This window comes from Littorina saxatilis, linkage group LG15 (assembly GCF_037325665.1).
Source record: "Littorina saxatilis isolate snail1 linkage group LG15, US_GU_Lsax_2.0, whole genome shotgun sequence".
NCBI lineage: Eukaryota > Metazoa > Mollusca > Gastropoda > Littorinimorpha > Littorinidae > Littorina > Littorina saxatilis.
The window spans coordinates 14,160,386-14,183,660 of record NC_090259.1 but is presented as its reverse complement, the minus strand read 5'-3'; the positions used below and the strand labels follow the sequence as shown (position 1 = coordinate 14,183,660).

Below are 23,275 nucleotides of genomic sequence, written 5' to 3'. Positions count from 1 at the left end.
TCCGGACGTCCGTCCGTCCGGCCGTCCGGCCGGAAAACTTTAACGTTGGATATTTCTTGGACACTATTCAGTCTATCAGTACCAAATTTGGCAAGATGGTGTATGATGACAAGGCCCCAAAAAACATACATAGCATCTTGACCTTGCTTCAAGGTCAAGGTCGCAGGGGCCATAAATGTTGCCTAAAAAACAGCTATTTTTCACATTTTTCACATTTTCTCTGAAGTTTTTGAGATTCAATACCTCACCTATATATGATATATAGGGCAAAGTAAGCCCCATCGTTTGATACCAGTTTGGTTTACCTTGCTTCAAGGTCAAGGTCACAGGAGCTCTTCAAAGTTGGATTGTATACATATTTTGAAGTGACCTTGACCCTGAACTATGGAAGATAACTGTTTCAAACTTAAAAATTATGTGGGGCACATGTTATGCTTTCATCATGAGACACATTTGGTCACATATGATCAAGGTCAAGGTCACTTTGACCCTTATGAAATGTGACCAAAATAAGGTAGTGAACCACTAAAAGTGACCATATCTCATGGTAGAAAGAGCCAATAAGCACCATTGTACTTCCTATGTCTTGAATTAACAGCTTTGTGTTGCATGACCTTGGATGACCTTGACCTTGGGTCAAGGTCACATGTATTTTGGTAGGAAAAATGTGTAAAGCATGTGAGTCGTATGGGCTTTGCCCTTCTTGTTGTTTGTTTGTTTGCTTAACGCCCAGCCGACCACGAAGGGCCATATCAGGGCGGTGCTGCTTTGACATTTTAACGTGCGCCACACACAAGACAGAAGTCGCAGCACAGGCTTCATGTCTCACCCAGTCACATTATTCTGACACCGGACCAACCAGTCCTAGCACTAACCCCATAATGCCAGACGCCAGGCGGAGCAGCCACTAGATTGCCAATTTTAAAGTCTTAGGTATGACCCGCCCGGGGCTCGAACCCACGACCTCCCGATCACGGGGCGGACGCCTTACCACTAGGCCAACCGTGCCGGTTTTAGTGGAACTCCCACTCTATGTCCTAAAAAAGATATGTAACAAAATCAAATCTTAGAAATTCGAAAAATATATAATACTAATAGTGAGGGTAAATTTCTAAAAGTTTAACTTTAAGCAGTTCATTTAAACAAGAAAGGTAGTGAACGTGAGAATACATTTACAAGGGATGTTCTACTGTAACACAAGAGAGGGGGTATATTTAATGTACCCGTTATACATTCATACCGATGCATATCACCACAAACAGTTATTTCTTGAGTCAAATTCATCGATTTAATTTGTATTTCTATTTGCGGGGCACAGGCTATGCTGACCGGCTCACGGAGTATCTGATGCGGGAGTACACTAACAGCCCCAGGAACCTGGAACTAAGTTTGTGGGATCATGTGGACCATGTACCAGACCACCTGGCATCCCAGTACCATCGTCCCACCATGCAGGAAGCTGTTCAACACAGGGTCACACGATTCCCTCCAGCTGGGGGAGTTTGAACCCCACTCTTCCTCCGTCTGGGAAAGTGTCCATGATCGTTTTCACGGCACAAACTGGTAGAGGCACCCTGATGCTTTTGCCGAGAAACCCCCAACACCATCGCACCAGCTGCCTGTAGGCGACATATCTGTATTTCCTGCAAGAAAGAAACAAGTGGTGTAAAGCAATCCCAGAATAACATTGAACGCACTGAATTTTTGTCACAAATATACATATGACTAAGTGCCAAAAGGTGCGCACGAAAAGCGGACAAAGGGGCTAAAAAATAAAAGTTGACAAACACGACTGATATTGTGATTTTTGTTAAGACAACAGATGCTGGAACCCAATTACGAAAAGAAAAGATAAATTTACCCAAATGATTTTACAAATAACGATAATTTTGTTCGTTATATCATTCAAAACGGCACTGAGTCATAGCATTAAGGTTATCTCGCACGTTTTTAAAGCTAGGGCTTTGAAACTTGGCACACAACCAAAGTATAATGACCTCCAGGTATGGTGCACATCACACTAAACAACATTGAATTTCAAGGTCACAGCGAGGTTAAATTTCCTTTGCAAACTGGAAAATTGTCGTTGTCACGTCTTACATGTTTTAATACTAGATCAGTTAGACTTTACATACTTCACATACTTTCAGCATTTTTATAAAACCTCATTAAAAGTGACCTGCTTGTTAATCTTTGTCAAAGTTCAAGGTCACAGCGGGGTCACATCTGGTCCAAATGTGGAATATTTTCAATTTATTCAGCGCGTTTATAGCACGAGCTTTGAAAATACACACAGTTCTAGTGTATAATGTTCACACACGATTAAAGTCTGGTTGAAAAAGTCAAGGTCACAGCAGGGTCGCGTTGAGGTCAAACATATACATTTTTCAATGAGGTTTTCTCATATGTTTTTGAAGCTAGGGCCTTGAAACTTGGCACACTACGCAAGTTAAATTAAACCTCATCAAATTCCAAGGTCACAGTAAGGTTAAAGATCCTTTAAGGATATTTTCTAAAAAAGGTGACCGCCTGGTTAATGTTTGTCAAATTTCAAGGTCACAGCAGTGCCATCTGGCTTAAACTTTGAAAAATTGTCAATTTCTTCAACTAGTTTTATAGTGTTTGAAGTCATTCACACATGATGAAAGTCTGGTTGATAAAATCAAACGTCAAGGTCGCAGCGGGGTCGCATTGAAGTCAGACACATACAATTGTCATTTTCACGAACGCCTTTTAAGCAACACCTTTGAAACTTCACACATTCCAAAGTTTTGATGTTGTTTGGTTATAATCAAAGTGTGGTCAATTTCCATGATTGAGAGCATTCAGAGGGGTCAAGTTGAGGTCACACAAAAGAGATTAAATTGTCGACACAACAGATGAGACTGGCTACCACTGTTTATTTTAATACACTTTTATGCAAATTTTAAATTGTGTTCAACCATATACACCAAACTCACCCAAACTCCTGAAACATCCAAGAAAAGGAAAAATGTGTCCAAGCAAGGAAAAACGCCATTTCTTCAAAGGCTGGAATAACTACAGAGGCAGCCGCGTCATTACACACAATGCAATTACGTCATACATCATACATTTCTATGAGTCATGTTGAATGGAATGGTGGCATGTGCCTCTATTCTAGCTAACAACAAAGCTGAAAAAATGAATATTATCTGTTTGTTTTGTTTGTTTTACCCGTACGAGACCTTTCTGTGACCTTGACATGTGACAAGGATCTACCTTAACTTCTTTAAGTCGGAGTTGAGAGTTGTGTGATGTTTGAAGGCTCTCCCTTTAAAAAAAACTGAGATAATGATGCATTTTCGTGTTTTTGATTTGCCCATGTGACCTTGAGATTCGACAAAGGTCAACAAGACTTTAACCGTGTATGGGGGCTATTAAGCCCAAAAATGTGAACTTTCAAGGTTCTTGCTTTGAAAAACTCTGAGAAAAAGGTTATGTTTTTTTTTTTACCCACACGAGACCCTGCTATGACCTTCACATTTCTCAAGGATCAACCTTGAATTCTCCATGTTGAACAATCATTAAGCAAAAGCGTTGTTTGAAGTTTGAAGGTTCTAGCTTCAAAAATCTCTGAAAAAATATGTTTCATCCGTTTTCTGAACCACATGTGACCCAGCCGTGACCTTGAAATCTGACAAGGGTCAACAAGACTTTTACCATGCATGGGGGCGATTAAACCCCAAATGTGTGTGAAGTTTCAAGGTTTCAACTTAAAAAACGTCTGAGAAAAATATACATTTTCCTTTTTGGACAATGTGTTGCACGCAAGACAACACGACAAACGCTCGTGTTATCATTCTTTTACTTTAAGGTCGACTTGCGTGCCCGCTCTTTCGCTAATCTCAATTAAAATTCATCTTAGAAGTTCGGTTTTATTACGCTTTTAATTAAGAAGATTAAACTAAGACAACAAATAGTTAGTTTTACCCATTAAACTCGATAAGGTAGTGACATTTTATGTTGAACGCAAGAAGGTGTCGCACGCAAGATCTGAAAAAATGTTGACGACATAATTTCAACACTTGATAGCGCAATCGTGGTTCGTGATTTCTTCACAAATTTTGAACACAGAATGTGTCACGTGGTTCCGTAAATGAAGTAGATCTTTGTACATGTAAATTTTGTTTTTAAAAGAAAATAACCGTTAATTACCGAACATTTTGTCGCACGCAAGATATGACGAAATTTTCAAATCGTTTTCAAAAATGCTGTTCAAAAGTTCTGCAGTCTTTGCTGGATTACTTGAAAGACAGCAGTTTGATACACCGTTATCGCTTGACGTGTCGACATCAATTCCAGAGTTTTTGAAAAAGAAATTTAGTAAATATCTGCGATTGAAAAATGTATGCCGTGATGACGAATCATCTTGCGTGCGACACCTTAAAATTCGGTTATCGAAAAAAAAAAATTCTCTCGAGATTTAGATTTGACGTTTGGTCTCGTCTGTAAAGCGATGTTTCAGGCATTCAATCAAACTAAATGCAATTCATTTGTGCTTCTTGTTATTTTTCTGTGGCATATTCAAAACACGAGGTATCACGATGTCCTTTTTCAGATGGCCGGTTTTGGCGTTATTTTTGACTTTAAACAAAGATAACTTCAAAACCGTTCAAGTCAGACACACGAAATTATGTCCACTATCTCTTCGCACATTCATCCACACACACACCAATTTTCAGCAGACACACGTTTTTAGAAACATTTTTATTGTAAAACAAAGTCGTCTTCTGTTCTGTGAGCACCTTTTGGCACTTAGTCATATATATAGGCAAATATTTAAAATCTATATATATCATTATCAATAACCCGCAGCAAGAAAATAGATTACAATTTCAATTTTCATACGAAAATCGTATAGAAAGCGTGTGGAGCGATTCCTTGAAAATGATTGCTGAGATCTTCATGAAACTTTGCATCTAAAACCTTCCAGAAGATGTCTTCCTTTTTTTCGATAAATGTCAGGCGGAAACCTCCTTTTCTTCATCCATAAATATAAAGATATGACATGTTCACTTTAGAAATTTGTGTTGGAATCCGTTATGTAGGTATACTGTATGCAGGCAGTTATCGGACTATGTCTATGACCAATGTCCGCCAAGTTCTATTACTGTAGGCTTTCACCAACGATCGTCAGCTACACACCCATTCTAAGCAATGAGGTACATTTGCGATGTCAAAACTTAAGAAAAATGAACAAGCTCTAATCATACTGATAATTATGTGGATAGGGTGGATTAATGTATTCGTTAATTATTTGTCAGGCAGGGGCGGACGAGGGGGGGGGGGTGCACAGGGTGCAGGTGCACCCCCCCTCCAGCAAAAAAACAAAACAAAAAATTTGGAAAGCTGATTCCATGACCATTTCTAAGTTCAAATGGCACCAGATGGCACCATTTTGCTTCTTTGGGCCAACAATTTTTCCGGGGGGGGGGGGGGCATGCCCCCGGACCCCCCTAGCAAATTCGGGCGCTTCGCGCCCATCACATTCACTTTCGATTCAAAGTGCACCCCCCCCTAACAAAGCAACTGATCCGCCCCTGTCAGGGGAGTTACATTTTTGTTCGACATTTTTTAATCGGAGTACACCTGTCGTGGGGAGTAACTTTCTCGTGTATGAGTAGAGTAACATATTCGTACGAATTTTTGACTCCGGAGTAAAAATCTCGTAGGATTAATATCGTGCTACAACGGCAAGTAAAAAGTGTACATACTGAAGAATCCCACATCAATTAAATTGTATCTTGAAAAGTTTGTGGGTGGGTGTTCAGTCTTACAATAGGTTTTGTATTTATTTCACACAAATGTTATTGTTTCCCAGTTGCTGTTATTTTCCACTGTTAATGTATATACTGAAGATTTAATTAGATTCGATGTATTTGTGTCTAGTTTACGTATCCGATCTGTTTATTTGTGTAATACAATGTACTATTTCACTCTCTTGTCAGTGTAAGAATATGCAAATATATCCGAATGATAATCTTCTGATTTGTGTTGTGTTACATACTCATGCAGATCGAAGTTTAGACGCCCGTAGTCCTGCTTGTACGAATAGTATGCGGTCTCCAGGCAGTAGATGTCCAGGCACACGGTACGAAAGCCAGGATGTGCTGTGATGCAGCCTACCTGCTCTTCCAGGCCTTCTACCTTCTGTTTGATTTGTCTGACGTCGTGGCAACACACACACTCAACAGAAGTTGGCATCCGGCAGCAATGTCCGCACTGACACCTGAAACAGTAGATCACACTGTAATCATAACAGCATGCCCCGTTCACATAGGAGACACACACAAAAACCGGGTGATTCTTATGTATGCACAAAACTTACTATGATTTACAGAAACAACACGAACAGTACCATTAGTCGCGGTTTCACAATGCATGTAGTGTTAGTAGCCTACCCTTCGAGTGAATTTAACAGGGTCGCTTTTTAACACTGACCACACATCGTGACTGACCTGGCCACTGTGAAACAGAAACAATGTCCTGTCTCCTCTAGGTGTTTGAAAATACACCTGCACTGTCTTTTGAACAGTGTCCCATGTTGCGAAACAAAACAAACCAAACATCAATCAAAAGAAGGGAACTGCTGTGTATGCATTTTTGGATATTTCTGAGAAAGCTTCTTTTGTTACTCCATCACATGATAAACGATCACATTCACAGAATTCGATTTCAGCCTTCTGTTGGAGCCTGGGGAACATAGCCACTACACAATGGTCGCCTCATCACGGGTAATCGCGCGTGCGCGCACACACACACACACACACACACACACACACACACACACACACACACACACACACACACACACACATATATAAATTAATCTTTGTTCATCACTGAATTATTTATTTTCAGATCTACGATAGATCTTCCTAGTTTTTCTGTTGAAATCTGGCACACGCCATTATGCCCCCCTCCCCCCCCCCCCCCCCCCCCCCCCCCCACACACACACACACACACACATCCTATTCAACAGAACGAAGATTGTTTTGAAGAGTTCTTCAAAAACATACCGCTTCACTCAATATTAAATTCTGCACTGATTTATAAAAAAAAAACACGCTTTGTCTGCATCATTCACAACAATCCTTGGTATCGTCCCAGAATTGCCCTTTGTTCATTTTCAATGCCTACTCGAAATGTCCTTCTACCTTTGAAAAAACTATTTCCCAACCCAGCTAGCAAGCTTTCGTCGGCCGACTGACGATTTCAGTCGGGTGACGTCGTCATATGTCGTGTGTCGTCGTCCGTTGTCGCGCCGATACCGTTTGACTGTGTATAAATGTACGTAATAAACCCCGACATCGGCCCGACGCAATGTTGCTGTCGATAAAATTATGCAGAGTTACGGGAGATAACAAATTGATGATCATTATTTTAACATTTGTTACGTCCCCTGTTCAAGCGTCGGTCCAGCAACGGCGTGACATTATGAGACTGACCATGCAAATGCGAAACTAAATTATTCATATTTGTTGACTTTTTCACATAGGAGTAGGATAATTAATTGTAAGTTTTATTTGCATATTTGCAATCAAATACAGCATGAGCTCAAATCATGAGTTTTACATTTTAAAAATACGCCATCATTTACTTGAAATATTCAAATAGCTTTCCTTACGGTAAACAAGATTGAGTGTGCAAATGGCTGCTGCTTTCCCGCGTGAGCGAATTTTATTTGTTTTCTTAGTTCAAGTTAATATCGAAAGAAGAGACATTTTTGGGAATGTTGGACAGCACATTGATGATATGTTATCCGAGACGAATGTCGCCTCGGGATCTCAATCTGAGTGCTGGTCCCAGTGCCACGTGGTGGCGGTGAGAATAGTTGTGTAGCCAGTGAGTCAGGCTCTTGGCAATGACAATCAGATTCAGACGTCAACTCGAGGACAACCGACGGATGGAGCGAGTAAGTGATTTCGGTTTTTTTTGGCTCTCAATGTTAGTTTTGCTGTTACAGTGAGAGGGGGGGGGGGGGGGAGTACATACTGCTGTATCTTATTCTGTAGATGTAGGTGTGTTTTGTCCTGTTACAGTGGGGGAGGGGGGTGTTGTACACACTGCTGTAAATATAGATGTAGGTGTGTTTTGTCTTGTTACAGTGGGGGGGGGGGGGGGGTGTGTGTGTACATACTGCTGTAGATGTAGGTGTGTATTGTCCTGTTACAGGGGGGGGGGGGGTAACATACTTCTGTAGCTGTAGGGGGAGGGGGGGTACATACTGCAGTAGTTGTTGGTGATTTTTGCACTGTTACACTGGGGGGGGGGGGGGGGGGGTGGAGTACATACTGCTGAATCTGTAGCTGTAAGTGTGGTTTGCACTGTTACACTTGGGGGGGGGGGGGTGTACATACTGATGTATCTGTAGCTGTAGGTGTGACGTGTATTGCATTGTAACACTTGGGGTGGGGGGGGGGGGGGGTGTACATACTGATCTATCTGTAGCTGGTGGTGTGTTTTGCACTGTTACACACTTGGGGGGGGGGGGGGGGTGTACATACTAACTGCTGAATCTGTAGCTGTATGTGTGTTCTGCACAGTGACACTGGGGGGGGGGGGGGGGGGGGAGGGGGTTGTACATACTGCTGAATCTGTAGCTGTAGGTGTGTTTTGTACTGTTACACTTGGGGGGGGGGGGGGGGGGGTGCATACTGATGTATATGCTTGGCGCTGGTGGACAATATTCACTTTTTTGGCCAAAAACACACTTTTTTGGCCAAAAACGTACATTATTGGCCAAAAAGTGTGTTTATGGCCAAAAACATGTTTTGGCCAAAACTTTTAAGTGCAAAGTTTTGGCCAAAAAATATTTGGCCAAATCTAAAACATTTGGCCAAATCTTCATTTTTTTGGCCAAATGTTTTAGATTTGGCCAAATTTTTTTTTGGCCAAAACTTTTGCATTGAAAGTTTTGGCCAAAAAATAGTTTTGGCCAAAACTTCATTTTTTGGCCAAATCTTTGAGTACCCCTTGGCGCTGATAGACAATATTCATTTTTTTGGCCAAAAACGCCAGTTTTGGCCAAAAAAGCAAAGTTTTGGCCAAAAAAGTATACTTTTGGCCAAAAACGCCAGTTTTGGCCAAAAAAGTATACTTTTGGCCAAAAACGCCAGTTTTGGCCAAAAACGCCGGTTTTGGCCAAAAACGCTATTTTTGGCCAAAAACGCCAGTTTTGGCCAAAAACGCCAGTTTTGGCCAAAACCAACAGTTTTGGCCAAAAAATTATAGTTTTGGCCAAAAAAGTGAAAATTGTCCACCAGCGCCAAGCTGCTTGGCGCTGGTGGACAATATTCACTTTTTTTGCCCAAAACACACTTTTTTGGTCAAAACTGGCGTTTTTGGCCAAAAAAGCAAAGTTTTGGCCAAAAAAGTATAGTTTTGGCCAAAAACGCCAGTTTTGGCCAAAAAAGTGCGTTTTTGGCCAAAAAAGTGAATATTGTTCACCAGCGCCAAGCAGCTTGGCGCTGGTGGACAATATTCACTTTTTTGGCCAAAAACACACTTATGTTTTGGCCAAAAACTGGCGGTTTTGGCCAAAAAAGCAAAGTTTTGGCCAAAAAAGTATAGTTTTGGCCAAAAACGCCAGTTTTGGCCAAAACCGCCAGTTTTGGCCAAAACCGCCAGTTTTGGCCAAAAAAGTGCGTTTTTGGCCAAAAAAGTGAATATTGTTCACCAGCGCCAAGCTGCTTGGCGCTGGTGGACAATATTCACTTATTTTGCCAAAAACACACTTTTTTGGCCAAAACTGGCGGTATTGGCCAAAAAAGCAAAGTTTTGGCCAAAAAAGCAAAGTTTTGGCCAAAAAGAGATTTGGCCAAAAAAGTGAATATTGTCCACCAGCGCCAGCAAATACAAAAGATTTTGCCAAAAAAAGATTTGGCCAAACAAAAAAGATTTGGCCAAAAAGTGAAGATTTGGCCAAATCTTTTTTGTTTGGCCAAATCTTTTTTTGGCCAAATCTTTTTGTGGCAGAAGTTTGGCCAAATCTCCCGTTTTAGCTAACATAAACAGTTTTGGCCAAAACTTTTACATAGAAAGTTTTGGCCCAAAAAAAGTTATAGCCAAATCTATTTTATTTGGCCAAATGTGTGGGTTGTTTTGGCCAAATCTTTGTCTTTTTTGGCCAAAACTGGCGGTTTTTGCCAAAAAAAGTGAATATTGTCCACCAGCGCCAAGCATAGATGTAACTAGCTGAAGCTGTAGGTGTGTTATGTACTGTTACAGTAGGGGGAGGGGGGGGGGGGGGTGAACATACTGCTGTTTTTGTAGCTGTTGGTGTGTTTTGCACACAGGGGGGGGGGGGGGGGGATTGGGGTTGTATACTGCTGTATCTGTAGCTCTAGGTGTGTTTTGCGCTCTACACGAGGGAAGGGGGTGGAGTGTTGTATGTTTGGTACTGTTACAGTGGTGGCAGCGGGGGGAGGGGGATGTACATAATTCTGAATCTGTAACTGTAAATGAGTTTTGTACTGTTACAGTGGTGGCGGGGGGGGGGGTTGGGGGTTGTACATACTGCTGTAGCTGTAGGTGTGTTTTGCACTGTTACTAAGGGGGAGGGGAGGTGTACATACTGCTGTAGCTGTAGCTGTAAGTAATTTTTGCACTGTTACACTTGGGGGGTTGTATATACTGCTGAATCTGTTGCTGTAGGTGTGTTTTATACTGTAATACTGAGGGGGGGGGGGGGGGTGTATACGGCTGTATCTGTAGCTGTAGGTGTGTTTTGTACTGTTACAGTGAGGGCGGTACGCGGTAGGGGCGTTCTACATACTGCTGTATCTCTAGCTGGTGATTTGTTTTGCACTGTTACACTGGGGGGGGGGGGGGGGGTGTACACACTGCTGTATCTGTAGGTTTGTTTGCAACTGTAACACTGGGGGGAGGGGGGGGTTATACTGCTGTAGCTGTAGCTGTAAGTGAATTTTGCACTGTTACACTTGGGGGGGGGGGGTGGTGGTGGTGGTGGTACATACTGCTGTATCTGTAGCTGCACCCAGCCAGCAAGACATTAGCGGCCGATAGTCGGCCGAACACCCTTCAAAAAGTCGGGCAGGTGACGTCAAAAGATACGACGCGGGTGTTGGCCCGACTAACTTTTGCAAAGAGGCAACGAGGCGGCCGACAGGCGGCCGAACACCTGTACTATGGCGGCACGCATCCGGTCCGATGTTAATCGGCCCGATGGCTTGTTGGACCTGCGGCCCGACACCTTATGCCGACATCGTCCCGATGTCTTCCCGCTGAAATCGATATCTTCCCGATGTCGGCATAAGGTGTCGGACCGCAGGTCAAACAAGTCATCGGGCCGATTAACATCGGACCGGATGCGTGCCGCCATAGTGCAGGTGTTCGGCCGCCTATCGGCCGCATCGTTGCCTCTTTGCAAAAGTTAGTCGGGCCAACACCCGCGTCGTATGTTTTGACGTCACCGGCCCGACTTTTTGAAGGGTGTTCGGCCGATTATCGGCCGCTAATGTCTTGCTGGCTGGGAACCTCCCTACTGACCAAACATCTCTGGCACGATTTCCTTCCTAAAATAAATACCCAAAATCACCACTTTTAGACCATAACTCATGTCCGTCCGTCATTTTACAAATCGTATCATGGCAGATCTAAAATACATAAAAAGGTTGCAGTAGGGGCATAGGCACATGTAAGGCAATATTCCTGAGATAGATCTCTGAATATTGAAATCACCGCCGCCATTTTAGAAAGCTCCCTTTTACTGTTTTGTGGTTCCATGCATTACCTAAAACGAAACACTGTGTCTTACTGTCACGAATCAGTGAAAATATCATCAACATCAATGTCATTCTGTACGACTTACTATCAACATGTTTTGTTGTGTTACAAACGGAAAAAACCCGTGATTGGAATTCCCAGAGGCAGAGGGGAAAGAGATCGTCAAGTGTAGGCAACACTGCAGATACATTTATTCTGAACTGTACAGTCCCAAGTAAAATATCCAAGTGGTAAAAAAACAAGACGCTTGAAAAGCTCAGCTTAGCAAATCCTGTCATGCTAACATACCAACAGAAGCACAACAACTGATGAGTGGAAAACGCACATGACTTTTGATCTAGCATGCAGAAGATAGCGACAACAATAGTAATCACATACCAGTCAGTGTTGCCGATTCTGCTGGCTCTGTTAGGAGCAGCGTCTTGTGGCCTTCTTTCCTCGTCTTTCTTCCGTGGTTCAAACTGGTAAGGAAGAACGATAGCCTGGCTCAAACGTGGTCCGTCGTACTCCTCCTCTTCCTCGCTGCTGAGTGGCCATACTTGTTCGAGCAGTGTGTGACGTAGTAAAAACACGTGTGCTAAAGGTCATGAGCCAAGACTGCGCGCGCGGTGGAACAATTCGGAACAGCAAAAAAAGGTTTCAAAGTATACTTTTGGGGCTTCTGTGTTCATTTCTACACATACAATTGTGGTTAATGAATTAAGAGTGTCAACGTATCAAAAGTGACCCTAAACCTTGGACTTTTCCTTTAAGGCTGGAGCACACTTTGGAAAGTGTGTTGGAGTAGCCTCCCTTCTACGTTGGAGTAGCCTCCCTTCCCGGATTTAGAACGCGTTTCGTGTCGTAACAGATTATCCACTTACTAGCCATATCCGCATGCAAAATAATGAAATAAACATTAGGAAATGGCAGACGTTTACAAATATCGACATTCTCTATCAGTGCAATAAAAAACAATCGTTAGAACTTGCATTTACGACATGTCGTGCGTGAGAACGTGTCAGTAAACAAGCACTTTTTGCCTGGCTGAAGAACCCCACGAGTCAAGCTAAAACAGACGACAAGTAATGGAAAGCAGTCTGCGGATAAACATAACAAACTACTGATGAAAAAGTGTGTTCATCCCTGCTCTGGATAAAAGACATCGGACTGATGACAACGTGGCAGCGTTCACGCGAAAAGATTTTTTTTCAGATTATCGCTTCTACATTTTATTGCACGTACTTGGGGCAGATCTGAATTTCTGAAAGATGACAAATCGGTCTTGTGAGTTGAGAACCACATGTTCTTTGCTGACAGAAATCACGATGGGACAAGATGTAGATTGTGTTGAAGAGATGTTTGCAGATTATCGCATCTACATTTTATTGCTCAGATCAATGCACGTAGTTGGGGTAGATCTGAATTTCGCAATGGAAGACGACAAATCCGTCTTGTGAGTTAAGAACCACACGTTCTTTGGCGGCAGAAATCACTATGGGACAAGATGAGGATTGTGTTGAGGGGCTAATTGACTGACTTTAGATGAAGAGTTCCTAGACTGCCTGGTTTTTGTAGAGAGGCATCATGATGATATCCTGGGTTTTTTTTTACGTTCTTGGTGACAACGCGCCAGAATCGCACGAAGATCGAACTCTCGAAGAAAACAAGTTTATCGCTGAACATCGGAAATGTGAAATGCTCTTCCTGTCTGACCAGTCTCCCCGTTAAATCCACAGGCTACATTATTTATCAGGTAACTTACCAAACCGGAGTGTGTGTGTGTGTGTGTGTGTGTGTGTGTGTGTGTGTGTACACCGGATTACCACCATCAACGCACCCTTTTGGACTTTTCTACTATGCCTGCTGTGACATTCACGAGGATTATTGTGATTCTTGGACAATCGTGTGCCTATGCTGGACTTGCAGGAAGACAAACGGTGCCGGAACGGTATACGTGCTGCCAAGTGTGCACGTCCAGAGCGCAGTGTGAACCGAGAGTGAGTGTGTCATTGTGTGGAAGTTTTGCTTGATTGATTTATTCATGTTTTAATTTGCTTTTTGGTTCAATAGTAAAATCTGTGTACGTTATACTTTGTATTTTGTGGTGTGATTCGCCCGAGTGCGAGACCCCCATCCCCGAACGCCTCTGTGGGTGGAATTGTATATATGTGTAACGTGAGTGTGTAGATGAGAATGTGAAAGTTGCTTTGGACCCAGATACACACAGCAGACACCAACGCAACAGCTAAGTTTCAGCCTGACAAAGAAATTCGAGTGACACAGCTAATGGCTGTACTTGTTATTTCTCTATTAAAACAAATGTTTCAAGATCTTTAGGCCAAAACAAATAAATTGTCTGTTTCTATTAACATGGCTAAAAAAATAGGGTAGGTAGGTAGGTGTTTTTGTTGTTGTTGTTGCCAGGATAGAATTCTTGAAAATAACTAAATGACACAAAGAGACAAGACTCGCTATAGATAGATTTATAAAAAATAAAAAAAATGTGACAAAGGATATAAAATGATTGTAACTCATAACTCATAACTCATAACTCATAACATTTTATTGATCCAACAAAGGAAATTAAATTGGTCATCAGCACATATAGGTCATTAATTAATAATTATAAAAGAATAAGAGAAGAAAATTCATAAAACCCATGATAACAAAACAAAAAAAACACAAAAAACAAAACAAAAAAATATCTAAAGTAATATATGTACAACTACAATACCCTTTTTACTTGCACACTTGACACACCGACACACCAACACACATGCATACATACCTACATACATACCTACATACATACCTACATATATACATACATACATACATACATACATACATACATACATACATACATTCCATGTCAAAGTGCAGCCAAGAACATCACAATAACCATATCACTGTTTGGACTAACAGACAAGTCCCCATGCAAACGATGATAACAAGAGTTTTACCTGGTCTGGAATCTTCAGTAGTAATTGCATAAAAAAAAGTCTGATATATCAATTATCATGTTAACTTTTTCTTAAAATGGGTGCGTTAAATCCTAGTCTGTTTGTTTTTAATGGACTAAGCAATCCTTGGACTGACAGAAAAGATGTATTTTAAAAATGTCCAGTTGCTTTTACTTATTTTTCTAATTGGAAGAGAATACAAATTATGCACTCTTTTCTGTTCAAATGGGTAGAGGGCGGGGGTAGTAAAAGGATCACAGTTCAAGATTTTGCGCGACAAGAGGTGTGTTTCTTTTATAAAGAGCAAAAACTCAACTTGGTATCTAACACTATTTCTGAACACTGTAACCACTTTAGCACTTTTTTTCTTCTTTTTTTTCTGTCTTCCAAACTTCTAATTCAGCTTCAAAAATGATTTAAAAAAAAGGGTTTTTTTCTTCTGAAATCTACAGTTAAATCACTATTTTGGATATTCTATTTTGCTTCCCTATTTATCTTCTTAAGTTTTTGATCATCTGATTACCTTGCTTTTCTATTTGGAAGATAATATGCACTCTTTTCTGAAAAATGGGTTGGGGGTGGGGGTAGTAAAAGCATCACAGTATAAAATTTTGTGCGACAAGAGGTGTGTTTCTTTTAACTGTGATGAAGAGGGATAACTCAACTTGGTATCTAACACTAGTTCTGAACACTGTAACCACTTTAGCACTTTTAATTTATTTGTTCTGTCTTCCAAGCTTTAAATTCAGCTTATAAAATGAGTAAAACAGTGTGTGTTTTCTGAATTCACCAGTTAAATCACTCTGTTGGATGTTGTTTTTTGCTTCCCTCTTTCTGTTCTAAAGTTTTTGATCATCTGACTACCTTGCTTTTCTATTTGGAAGATAATATGCACTCTTTTCTGAAAAATGGGTAGGGGGTGGGGGTAGTAAAAGCATCACAGTTCAAGATTTTGCGCGACAAGAGGTGTGTTTCTTTCAACTGTGATGAAGAGGAATAACTCAACTTTGTATCTAACACTATTTCTGAACACTGTAACTACTGAAGCACTTTTAAATTTTTTTTCTGTCTTCCAAGCTTTAAATTCAGCATATAAAATGAGTAAAAAATTGGTTTTTTTTCTGAATTCACCAGTTAAATCACTATGTTGGATGTTCTATTTTGCTTCCCTATTTCTGTTCTGAAGTTTTTGATCATCTGACTACCTTGCTTTTCTATTTGGAAGATAATATGCACTCTTTTCTTAAAAATGGGTAGGGGGTGGGGGTAGTAAAAGCATCACAGTTCAAGATTTTGGCCGACAAGAGGTGTATTTCTTTTAACAGTGGTAAAGAGGGATAACTCAACTTGGTATCTAACACTATTTCTGAACACTGTAATCACTTTAACACTTTTGATTTATGTTTGTCTGTGTTCCAAGTTTCAAATTAAGCTTCAAAAATGGGTAAAAAAATGGTTTTTTAATAATTCACAAGTTAAATCATTATGTTGGATGTTCTATTTTGCTTCCCTCTTTCTCTTCTTAAGTTTTTGATCATCTGACTACCCTGCTTTTCTATTTGAAAGATAATATGCACTCTTTTCTGAAAAATGGGTAGGGGGTGGGGGTAGTAAAAGCATCACAGTTCAAGATTTTGCGCGACAAGAGGTGTGTTTCTTTTAACTGTGATGAAGAGGGATAACTCAACTTGGTACCAAACACTATTTCTGAACACTGTAACCACTTTAGCACTTTCATTTTTTTTTCTCTCTGTCTTCCAAGCTTTAAAATTCAGCTAATAAAATGAGTAAAAAAGTGGGTTTTTTTCAGAATTCACCAGTTAAATCACTATGTTGGATGTTCTATTTTGCTTCCCTATTTCTGTTCTTCAGTTTTTGATCATCTTACTACCCTGCTTTTCTATTTGGTAGATAATATGCACTCTTTTCTGAAAAAATGGGTAGGGGGTGGGGGAAGTAAAAGTATCACAGTTCAAGATTTTGGCCGACAAGAGGTGTATTTCTTTTAACAGTGGTAAAGAGGGATAACTCAACTTGGTATCTAACACTATTTCTGAACACTGTAATCACTTTAACACTTTTAATTTATGTTTGTTTGTGTTCCAAGTTTTAAATTAAGCTTCAAAAATGGGTAAAAAAATAGTTTTCTCATAATTCACAAGTTAAATCATTATGTTGGATGTTCTATTTTGCTTCCCTCTTTCTCTTCTTAAGTTTTTGATCATCTGACTACCCTGCTTTTCTATTTGGAAGATAATATGCACTCTTTTCTGAAAAATGGTAAGGGGGTGGGGGTAGTAAAAGCAACACAGTTCAAAATTTTGCGCGTTAAGAGGTTTTTTTTTTTAAATTGGTAAAGAGGGATAACTCAACTTGGTATCTAACACTATTTCTGAACACTGTAATCACTTTAACACTTTTAATTTATGTTTGTCTGTGTTCCAAGTTTCAAATTAAGCTTCAAAAATGGGTTAAAAAAATGGTTTTTTAATAATTCACAAGTTAAATCATTATGTTGGATGTTCTATTTTGCTTCCCTCTTTCTCTTCTTTAAGTTTTTGATCATCTGACTACCCTGCTTTTCTATTTGAAAGATAATATGCACTCTTTTCTGAAAAATGGGTAGGGGGTGGGGGTAGTAAAAGCATCACAGTTCAAGATTTTGCGCGACAAGAGGTGTGTTTCTTTTAACTGTGATGAAGAGGGATAACTCAACTTGGTACCAAACACTAGTTCTGAACACTGTAACCACTTTAGCACTTTCATTTTTTTTCTCTCTGTCTTCCAAGCTTTAAAATTCAGCTAATAAAATGAGTAAAAAAGTGGGTTTTTTCAGAATTCACCAGTTAAATTACTATGCTGGATGTTCTATTTTGCTTCCCTATTTCTGTTCTTCAGTTTTTGATCATCTGACTACCCTGCTTTTCTATTTGATAGATAATATGCACTCTTTTCTGAAAAAATGGGTAGGGGGTGGGGGAAGTAAAAGTATCACAGTTCAAGATTTTGCGCGACAAGAGGTGTATTTCTTTTAACAGTGGTAAAGAGGGATAACTCAACTTGGTATCTAACACTATTTCTGAACACTGTAATCACTTTAACACTTTTAATTTATGTTTGTTTGTGTTCCAAGTTTTAAATTAAGCTTCAAAAATGGGTAAAAAAAATAGTTTTCTCATAATTCACAAGTTAAATCATTATGTTGGATGTTCTATTTTGCTTCCCTCTTTCTCTTCTTAAGTTTTTGATCATCTGACTACCCTGCTTTTCTATTTGGAAGATAATATGCACTCTTTTCTGACAAATGGGAAGGGGGTGGGGGTAGTAAAAGCATCACAGTTCAAAATTTTGCACGTTAAGAGGTGTATTTTTTTTTAAATTGGTAAAGAGGGATAACTCAACTTGGTATCTAACACTATTTCTGAACACTGTAATCACTTTAACACTTTTGATTTATGTTTGTCTGTGTTCCAAGTTTCAAATTAAGCTTCAAAAATGGGTAAAAAAATGGTTTTTTAATAATTCACAAGTTAAATCATTATGTTGGATGTTCTATTTTGCTTCCCTCTTTCTCTTCTTAAGTTTTTGATCATCTGACTACCCTGCTTTTCTATTTGAAAGATAATATGCACTCTTTTCTGAAAAATGGGTAGGGGGTGGGGGTAGTAAAAGCATCACAGTTCAAGATTTTGGCCGACAAGAGGTGTATTTCTTTTAACAGTGGTAAAGAGGGATAACTCAACTTGGTATCTAACACTATTTCTGAACACTGTAATCACTTTAACACTTTTGATTTATGTTTGTCTGTGTTCCAAGTTTCAAATTAAGCTTCAAAAATGGGTAAAAAAATGGTTTTTTAATAATTCACAAGTTAAATCATTATGTTGGATGTTCTATTTTGCTTCCCTCTTTCTCTTCTTAAGTTTTTGATCATCTGACTACCCTGCTTTTCTATTTGAAAGATAATATGCACTCTTTTCTGAAAAATGGGTAGGGGGTGGGGGTAGTAAAAGCATCACAGTTCAAGATTTTGCGCGACAAGAGGTGTGTTTTTTTTAACTGTGATGAAGAGGGATAACTCAACTTGGTACCAAACACTATTTCTGAACACTGTAACCACTTTAGCACTTTCATTTTTTTTTCTCTCTGTCTTCCAAGCTTTAAAATTCAGCTAATAAAATGAGTAAAAAAGTGGGTTTTTTTCAGAATTCACCAGTTAAATCACTATGTTGGATGTTCTATTTTGCTTCCCTATTTCTGTTCTTCAGTTTTTGATCATCTTACTACCCTGCTTTTCTATTTGGTAGATAATATGCACTCTTTTCTGAAAAAATGGGTAGGGGGTGGGGGAAGTAAAAGTATCACAGTTCAAGATTTTGGCCGACAAGAGGTGTATTTCTTTTAACAGTGGTAAAGAGGGATAACTCAACTTGGTATCTAACACTATTTCTGAACACTGTAATCACTTTAACACTTTTAATTTATGTTTGTTTGTGTTCCAAGTTTTAAATTAAGCTTCAAAAATGGGTAAAAAAATAGTTTTCTCATAATTCACAAGTTAAATCATTATGTTGGATGTTCTATTTTGCTTCCCTCTTTCTCTTCTTAAGTTTTTGATCATCTGACTACCCTGCTTTTCTATTTGGAAGATAATATGCACTCTTTTCTGAAAAATGGTAAGGGGGTGGGGGTAGTGAAAGCAACACAGTTCAAAATTGTGCGCGTTAAAAGGTGTTTTTTTTTAAAAATTGGTAAAGAGGGATAACTCAACTTGGTATCTAACACTATTTCTGAACACTGTAATCACTTTAACACTTTTGATTTATGTTTGTCTGTGTTCCAAGTTACAAATTAAGCTTCAAAAATGGGTTAAAAAAATGTTTTTTTAATAATTCACAAGTTAAATCATTATGTTGGATGTTCTATTTTGCTTCCCTCTTTCTCTTCTTTAAGTTTTTGATCATCTGACTACCCTGCTTTTCTATTTGAAAGATAATATGCACTCTTTTCTGAAAAATGGGTAGGGGGTGGGGGTAGTAAAAGCATCACAGTTCAAGATTTTGCGCGACAAGAGGTGTGTTTCTTTTAACTGTGATGAAGAGGGATAACTCAACTTGGTACCAAACACTAGTTCTGAACACTGTAACCACTTTAGCACTTTCATTTTTTTTCTCTCTGTCTTCCAAGCTTTAAAATTCAGCTAATAAAATGAGTAAAAAAGTGGGTTTTTTCAGAATTCACCTGCAGTTAAATTACTATGCTGGATGTTCTATTTTGCTTCCCTATTTCTGTTCTTCAGTTTTTGATCATCTGACTACCCTGCTTTTCTATTTGATAGATAATATGCACTCTTTTCTGAAAAAATGGGTAGGGGGTGGGGGAAGTAAAAGTATCACAGTTCAAGATTTTGCGCGACAAGAGGTGTATTTCTTTTAACAGTGGTAAAGAGGGATAACTCAACTTGGTATCTAACACTATTTCTGAACACTGTAATCACTTTAACACTTTTAATTTATGTTTGTTTGTGTTCCAAGTTTTAAATTAAGCTTCAAAAATGGGTAAAAAAAATAGTTTTCTCATAATTCACAAGTTAAATCATTATGTTGGATGTTCTATTTTGCTTCCCTCTTTCTCTTCTTAAGTTTTTGATCATCTGACTACCCTGCTTTTCTATTTGGAAGATAATATGCACTCTTTTCTGACAAATGGGAAGGGGGTGGGGGTAGTAAAAGCATCACAGTTCAAAATTTTGCGCGTTAAGAGGTGTATTTTTTTTTAAATTGGTAAAGAGGGATAACTCAACTTGGTATCTAACACTATTTCTGAACACTGTAATCACTTTAACACTTTTGATTTATGTTTGTCTGTGTTCCAAGTTTCAAATTAAGCTTCAAAAATGGGTAAAAAAATGGGGGTAGTAAAAGCATCACAGTTCAAGATTTTGCGCGACAACAGGTGTGTTTTTTTTAACTGTGATGAAGAGGGATAACTCAACTTGGTATCAAACACTATTTCTGAACACTGTAACCACTTTAGCACTTTTAATTTTTTTTTTTCTGTCTTCAGTTCCAAGCTTTAAATTAAGCTAATAAAATGAGTAAAAAAAGTGGGTTTTTTTTAGAATTCACCAGTTAAATCACTATGTTGGATGTTCTATTTTGCTTCCCTATTTCTGTTCTTCAGTTTTTGATCATCTGACTACCCTGCTTTTCTATTTGGTAGATAATAATTATGCACTCTTTTCTTCTAACACTATTTCTGAACATTTACATTTAGTAAAAGCATCACAGTTCAAAATTTTGCGCGTTAAGGGGTGTATTTTTTTTTAAATTGGTAAAGAGGGATAACTCAACTTGGTATCTAACACTATTTCTGAACACTGTAATCACTTTAACACTTTTAATCAATGTTTGTTGGTGTTCCATGCTTCAAATTGAGCTTCAAAATGGATACAAAAGGATTTTTTTCCGAATTCACAAGTAAAATCACTATGTTTAATGTTCTATTTTGCTTCCCTATTTCTCTTCTTCAGTTTGTGATCATCTGATTGTTATTTTATTTTGTTTACATTTTCACAATACAATATTGCAACTTATTCAGTAGTGTTTGCGTGAAAAAATCTGATACCTATGCTTAAACTTCAGTCGTTATCTTAAAATTTTGCGCGTTAAGCCCTTTATATTTTGTATTTTCCTGATAAAGCAAACATTGAACTAACAGAAAAAGTAACTTTTAAAACTACCTAATCACTTTGAAATTGGGCCTCCAAAGTGTACCATATTTTCCCTCAGTCAGCTTGGTAGGGGTGAGAATACATTCCCATGCCTTTGCTTTGGCACCCCTGCTGCTGGTTTGTTTTGATTTGCTACCAGCCCCAGGCTGCAGCTTCTGCGCGAACCCGGTGTAGGATCCGGTCCGGTCCCCCCTCTGAAGTAGTCCCCCGGGGGACCAATTCGTGGCAAAAACTGCTCTATAATGGTCCCCCCTTAGACATCCAGACTCGTTTTCGACTGGTCCCCCTGGCCGATTTTGGTCCCCCCTCGCATCCAAAATAGGCCCCCTCTCGAACTGGTCCCCCTCTTTTCTAACCAATGTAGAGCTATGTCAGTATTTATTTTTAACTTTATTGTTACAAAACTTTATTGTCCCCACAGGGCCATAGGAACATTTTTTTAAAATATTTTTTTTATCTCTGGAACCTGGCTCCTCTTTGCTACGAGGATTCCGTCGTGGTAGAGCACATCCTCTCGAATTGTGTATTTTGCAGCAGTCTTTCTCAACTGTCTCTTTTTAACTTTAGTCACATCACGGTTTTCCCCTTTCGCGGTCAGAGGGTAAGTGTCATTTTTCAAATAGTTCAACACGTTGTCTTACAGAGTGTCGTCCATGATGATAGTCAATGAAAAACGAAGACTTGCTGACGGAATGAATTGTCGTGTACTTATAATTATAGGCATGTTTGACACGAGTCACGTGACGTGTCAAGAAGCGTGGCGACGGTTTTCTCATTCCACAAAAAAAAAGAAAAGAGAAAATAAAAAACAAAAGTATAGGCTACATAGAACGGCAAATCTACAAAGTTAAATCACTTTTAAAAGTTCAGATTTGACACTGTAACCTTCACCCAGTTCAAGATCATCTTGAATAAATTCTCTGTACAAAAATGAAAATAATTATACATATAACGAAAGAGGTGTGTGTGTGTGTGTGTGTGTGTGTGTGTGTGTGTGTGTGTGTGTGTGTGTGTGTGTGTGTGTGTGTGTGTGTGTGTGTGTTTGCGTGCGTGCGTGCGTGAGTGAGTGCACGCGTGCGTGCGTGCGTGCGTGCATAATGTGTGTGTGTGTGTTTGAGAGATGGGGGAGGAGAGAAAGTGTGGGGGGCGAGAGAGAGAGAGAGAGAGAGAGAGAGAGAGAGAGAGAGAGTGAGAGAGATCCAGAGTCACGTTTTCTACTGAGTTGACACACACTATAACAATAAAGTTAAAATAAATACTGACATAGCTCTACATTGGTTAGAAAAGAGGGGGACCTGTTCGAGAGGGGGCCTATTTTGGATGCGAGGGGGGACCAAAATCGCCCAGGGGGACCAGTCAAAAACGAGGCTGGATGTCTAAGGGGGGACCATTATAGAGCAGTTTTTGCCACGAATTGGTCCCCCGGGGGACTACTTCAGAGGGGGGACCGGACCGGATCCTACACCGGGATCGACAACACCCTGTGTTTTGCTTGTTTACCATGTTTATCCCCCGCCACTAGCAGCTATACAATAGGTGTCCCGCGAGGGGTTTTAATATCTAAAGCAAGACCCATCTGGCTCTTGGAACCCTTACTTCTGATTCCTGCTTAGCCCGATCAGCCACCTCTTCTAGAGACCCTTACCTGCTAAACAAACCATTAAGTACCGTGCCCCTGCTAGGGTTCCTGCCCGGTGGTGTCCAGTGGCCCTTCAAACCAGGTTCCTTGGCTGTCGCTGCTGGGAACGGGAGCTGACAGGCTGCCGTCGTTGTCTGGCACCGACGTTTGCTCCCAGCCTTACTGGGCGCTTTCCTTAGTTTCTCCAC

At 39.8% G+C, this 23,275-nt stretch overlaps 1 protein-coding gene and 1 long non-coding RNA gene across 2 annotated transcripts in view; one reads left to right on the top strand and one right to left on the bottom strand.

Annotated features, from left to right (window-relative positions):
* Positions 1-23,275, top strand: part of LOC138948630 (uncharacterized) — a 38,672-nt gene that overhangs the window by 7,303 nt on the left and 8,094 nt on the right. The window lies entirely within an intron of this gene.
* On the bottom strand, positions 733-13,242 carry LOC138948627 (uncharacterized). Its single transcript, XR_011450045.1, has 3 exons — positions 12,149-13,242; positions 6,029-6,250; positions 733-1,643 (listed from the first exon to the last, which is right to left on the bottom strand). It is a non-coding gene; the product is annotated as an uncharacterized lncRNA (long non-coding RNA).